Consider the following 6,197-nt stretch of genomic DNA (forward strand, 5'->3'; position numbering starts at 1 on the left):
AGTGGACTAAAGGCCCTTTTACATTTAGCGATGCACCAGCGATCCGACCAGCGATCCTACCCGGTCAGGATCGCTGGTGCATCGCTAAATGATCGCTAGTGAGCTTTCACACAGAAAGATCTCACAGCGATGCAGCAGCGACGCAGCGCACGATACTTACCTTTCACACACAGCGATCCTGCATCCTCCCGCCAGCATCCAGCGTCGCTCGTCGTCACAGCAGGAAGTCTCAGCAGGAAGCGCCCGACGAGAAATGGAGCCGGACATTCTCGCGCGATCAGCGATGGACAGCAGGGGAGCCGGTCGTTGGTAAGTATCACACATAGGGATATCGCTAGCAATATCGCTATAACGTCACAAAACCGGTGACGTTTTAGCGATATTGCTAGCGATATCGCTTAGTGTAAAACCCCCTTAACATACTAGACATTCAGTGAATTAAGGTTAATTAGGTTTTCTAGTCTAAGAAGATAAATCTGAAATCACTCTATTTAGCCTCTGTAGTGAATTACAAGGGGGATATATTTGTATATCACCGCTGCCACCAATTGTCACGCACCCACTTACCAGCACGTAGGTTAGGGTTGCGCCTGCAAGGGTTAATCTATCTCCACTCACTCAGTCCAGCATCCAACCTCTGTCCTGTGCTGCAATAGGAGCATAAATCGCACCCCGACACAGACCACACACCCCGTTTCATACACGCGGCCACCACTCACCGAATACACAGGCGATGAGTCCCAGAAATATTACTACTACCATCTGCCAATCACCAGGAACAAACACCTTAAGGCTATGGATTCTTTAGAGCATACAAGGTTCAGACTTATTAAAGTTTTAAGCTTTAATTTAAAAAAAAAAAAGGACAGTGCTTACATTAAAAAGGATATCAAAATGGAAATAAAAAGTGACATACAAATATGCAAAAACAGTGATAAAATAAAAGGAGAAAACGTACAGAAATATCAAACTTTGCAGTCTGGTATTCTGTACCTGAGGGAGGGGGAAATATGAAAATATGAAATGGAGCACATCAGCTGTCCATGCTGCCCTCACATGTGAACATCTTTCTTTGTGTGTAGGCCTAATTTATAGACTTAGCCCAGAGATCAGATTGCTAGACTAGCCTCTCATGTCAATATTCTAATTGCTGGTTTGTGACTGGACCATGGCGACTCTGCCAATGAATACATTATTTTTCTCTGAAACTCTTTGTGTAACCTTTCTCATAGATAGATAGTGTCAGGCTGTAATTGGCATCTCTCTTCAAAAGAGCTGGAAGGTGTGAAATGTTTCCACTTTGTGGTTCTCAGTAAAGCCCCCTGGTGAGATTGGAGACAGGAGACTGCCTTCTCAGGATAACATATGCTGTGATCCCTGTGAGACCTGCAGCCTAGAGCAGATGTTAATTACTGCCAGTCAGACACCCATACCTATACATATTTATTTATATATATTGCCGGCGGCAGTGCTGGGTATTGATGCGAGAGACTCGTGCAAATTTCTTGCATTGCACTCGCAAGTGTGACTCCAGCCTTAGACAGGACAATCCCTTGAACCCTACACATTAAACTAAGGTGATTGCAAAACTGTACATCAAGATTGTCCATGGGCTGACTGGTGCACCCCAGCAGCCGGACAGACTACACAGACCCCTCGTTACACTGTCATAACGGAAGGCTCTTACTAAACCCTCCACAGCCTGTGCTGAAAAATCTGCTGCAAATCATCATTTGGAATTAACAACACATTTTATCTCCTGAACATTAATACAAAAATTCACAAGTTGCATCTTTGGGGTGGATACACTGCTTGGATTTGGGTGCAGAATTCATCATATCTAATCTAGACATAGCAGATTTTTTCAGTTCAAATTGACCTGCGGTTTGGCTTTTCAAATATTCAGCACGTCAATTCTTAGTGTGGATTCAGCGTGGATTTCAGCTTTTGCAATAGAAAAATGAAACCTGTATCAAATCTGCATAAATCATGCAGCGTTTTAGACGTGAAAATGAAAAATCCGCACCAAATATGCAGCGTGTGAACTTACGTTGCGGTTTTTGTTGCAGCAATTTCTGCTGTTGAATATTGGTTCCATTCAACTGATGGGATTTTCTTTTCAGATGGATGCTACAGTTGCAGAGATAAGGGGAAAAAAATCAGCAGCAAATAAGCAAAGAGTGATCACATCGTAAAATGGGGTGAAATCTGTACTGTAAATCCACAACAGAAATGGACGGGCAATGTTCCCACGGAAAGTAATTCGTGCAATCAGCTGCAGCATAATATGACATCAGTTGTTCGCAAATCTGCAGCTCATACATTCATGCCATGACTCTTTTTGCTGCTTGTTCATGAGGTTTCTTAAAATCTCATGTGTATGCAGCCAACGCAGTTGAAAATCCACGCTGTTTTGATGCGGATTTCTCTGTGGATTTGCAAGCTAAATAAAGATATATTATTTAACAAAAAAAAAGAATTGTGATGTCATTTCCTTGTCCAACCTCTTATTTTACATTCTACATTGAAGACCATAATATCATTACATACTATGCACAAATATAATTTAATATAAGTGAATATGTATTTATACTGTATATATATGTATGTGTCAGCCAGATACCCTCATTATTAATATGGTACATAAAGAGTTAAATAAAAGACACACACGAAATTTGTGTGAAGTGCAATGTCTGGTTTTCAAAAAAAATGTTTAGAAAAATTTGAGTGGGCTCCCGCATAATTTTCATAACCAGCAGAGGGAAAGCCGACGGCTGATACTAATATTCTGGGAAGAAGCCAATAGGCATAAAGGTTCCCAGACTATTAATAGCAGCTCACAGATGTTTGCTTAGCCTTTACTGGTTAACTTACTGGGGAACCTCAGAAAAAAATGGACATGGGGTCCCCCTACAAAATCGAACCAGCAGAGGCTAGGCAGACAGCTGCGGGCTGATATTAATAGCCTGGGAAGGGGCCATGTATATTGGCACCCCCCAGGCTAAAAACATCAGCTCTCAGCCGCCCCAGAAATTGCACATCTTATAGATGCACCAATTCAGGCACAAAGCCTCGCTCTTCCCACTTGCCCTGTAGCGGTGGCAGGTGGGGTAATATTTGTGGGGTTGATGTCACCTTTGTATTGTCCGGTGACATCAAGCCCGTGGATTAGTAATGGAGAATTGTCAATAAGACACCCATTACTAATCCTATAGTTGTATGGTAAATACACAGCCAGAATAAGTCCTTTAATTGAAATATCACACAGATGCCTTTATTGAATCTTAATTTGGGACTATACACGTGCTGCGCCAATTCTTTGGAATGCACTTCCCAGGTCAATACGATTAGTCCCTAATCCCCACAATTTTAAGCGTGCCCTGAAAACGCATTTATTCAGACTGGCCTATCGCCTCAACATATTAACCTAATCTATCCCTGTGTGGCACAGCCAAAAGTTTTTTACCATAACCAGGTTCCCCGCATCATGTTCCCACATGCTTTATGCATCCATTAGCCCTCTGCATCTGTACTGTTACACACTTAACATTATGGCTGGTCCATACAATCAGGGCAACTGTTACCACCCACCTTTCGTGTCTACCTCTTTCCTCATAGACTGTAAGCTTGCGAGCAGGGCCCTCATTCCTCTTAGTATCTGTTATGATCTATGTGATTATTGTTATGCTGTAATGTCTATTGTCTGTACAAGTCCCCTCTGAAATGTAAAGTGCTGCGGAATATGTCAGTGCTATAGAAATAAAATTTATTATTATTAATTAACCATAATTACTGCATCGCCTAATCCCTGACTCCCTCATCTCCTGCAACAAAATTAAAATGAAAAACCCACACAAATACTCCCTGTCCGACGTAGTCCATTTTCTGAGTGTCCCATGACAATCTCACATGTAAAACAGTTACATCGGGAGATGTGATCGTTTTACATGGCCTCCGGTGATACAGTGACAGGAGGTAATATCTCCTGCAGTGTATCACTGAGAGATCACCAGAGTTCGTGCTCTCACTTTCTCACTTTACGGCACTACCGCTGTGAGAGAATTTTCTCACACAGCAGTGCCGCAAGTGACAGCACAAACTCAGGTGACCTCTGATGGCGGCGCAGTGATACACTGTGGGAGGATCACCTCCTGACAGTGTGTCACCGGAGCCCGGGTAGAGTAGTCACATCTCCCAATGTGACTGTTCTACCTGTGCGATCGTTATGGGACACTCGTTATTAAATGGACTACGGCGCAAAGGTATATATATATGTTGGTTTATTATTTTATTTTTGTTGCAGGAGATTGAGGGCATCAGGGATTAGGTGTTTAGTGAGTATGAATGTGTTTTTTTGTTGTTTTACAATTGAACACAGTCGCCAGATGATGGGACAACTGTCCCATCATCGGCTCATGCGGTCACTGTAGCAGACATAGCTGGATGGGAGTAGTAGTCTCATCAGACGATGCCTGGCTACACACAGACACTCGCAGACACCTGCAGACACGCCCATATTCTCCGCCCACACACAGTCTCCGCCCACACACAGTCTCCGCCCACACACTCTTCCTCCTTCCTTTTCCACAGTGTTTTTGGCATGCAAATCCGCAGACCATTTTACACCTGCGGTTTAGCTGCAGATTTGACTGACTCATTGTAAGTCAGTGAGTGCAGAAACGCTGCAGATCCGCAAAAAGACATGACATGCTGCGGAAAATAAAACGTTGTGAATCCATGCAGAATTTTCCACAGCATGTGCACCCCAATTCTAGATTCCCATTGGTTAACATTGCTTGAGCACTTCTTTGCGGACCTGGTGCAAATCCGCACGGAAAAAACGCTGCGGATCTGCGACAAACCCGCAACATGTGCACATAGCCTTAAAATTCCCACAGCAAGTGAATTTCCGTGGAAAAAGAATTCCACAGGGTGTGGATGGGATTTCTTCAAATCTCATCAAAAAGGTAATGTTTTCAGAGCAGAAACTGACATGCAATAATGTCTGTAAAGCGCTGCGGAATTAATGGCGCTATATAAATAAGTAAAATAAATAAATGCTGTAGATTTAAAACACAAAAAAATTCACCCCATTTTTCCCCATAAAAAATAAAACAATGGAAAAAAAAAAAAAAAAACATGCGGTATTTGGAATCACTGCTTTCGTAACAGTCAGATCTATAAAAAATCTAAAATATCTGATATGACATATGACGTAACAAGAAACAAAATAATTAAAACGCCCGAACTATGGTTTTTTTTTTTTGCAGGGGTAAAATTGCAATAAAATGAGATCAAAACATCGTATCTGCCCAAAGTGGTATCAGTAAGAACATCTGCTTGGGGTGCAAAAAGTAAGTCCTCACACAGGTCTATATTCCGAAAAATGAAAACGTTACGGGTCGCGGAAAATTTTGACTTGTAAAATGTTTTTTGACCATTTAAAAAAAAAACCCCAACAAAACTATACGTTTGGTATCTGCGCACTCGTACCGACCTGTAGAATCATATCTCTAGGTCAGTTTTACCATATAGTGAACATGATAAAAAAAAAAACAAAAAACAATTTTTTGCAATTTCAAAGCACTTGGATTTTTTTTTTTCCCCGCAGTCCAGTGCATCACCTGATAAAATTAATAACGTCGTTCACAAGTACAACTCGTCCCGTAAAACAAAAAACAATAAAAAACACAAGCCCTCATACATATGGCTGTGTGGATGGAAAAAAAAAAAGTTATGGTCTGGGGGGGAAAAAGTGGAGGAAAGAACTAAAAATGACAAGTTCCTGAAGGGGTTAAAGTGAACCAGACAGCTGATTTAGGGCCGCAGTTATGGGTAACATGCAATTCCAATCCCCCCAAAATTTGGGCCACTGTGTAGAAGTAAAGAAAACAAGAATGCAAAGGTCAATGATATGGAGATCTCTTATTGACATATTTTATCCACAACATGTGACAGAATGTGACACTAACGACAGCCAGAAGGGTCAGTCATGTCCCCCATCATGTTTCCCCCTACACAAGCAGCCAACAGCTCCCCCCTCCCCTCTGACAGCACCAGCACGCGCCATAAGCATGTCACGTGACCTTCTGACGTCAGTCATACATCACGTGGTCATACACCCCTCTTCCCTTACCTGAAGAAAAAAAATCACATTTGTAGTACTGGCAAAAAAAAGAAAAAAAAAGTAAAATATT

The sequence above is a fragment of the Dendrobates tinctorius genome, unplaced genomic scaffold (assembly GCF_039654945.1).
Source record: "Dendrobates tinctorius isolate UK_male_01 unplaced genomic scaffold, ASM3965494v1 ptg000086l, whole genome shotgun sequence".
Classification (NCBI taxonomy): domain Eukaryota; kingdom Metazoa; phylum Chordata; class Amphibia; order Anura; family Dendrobatidae; genus Dendrobates; species Dendrobates tinctorius.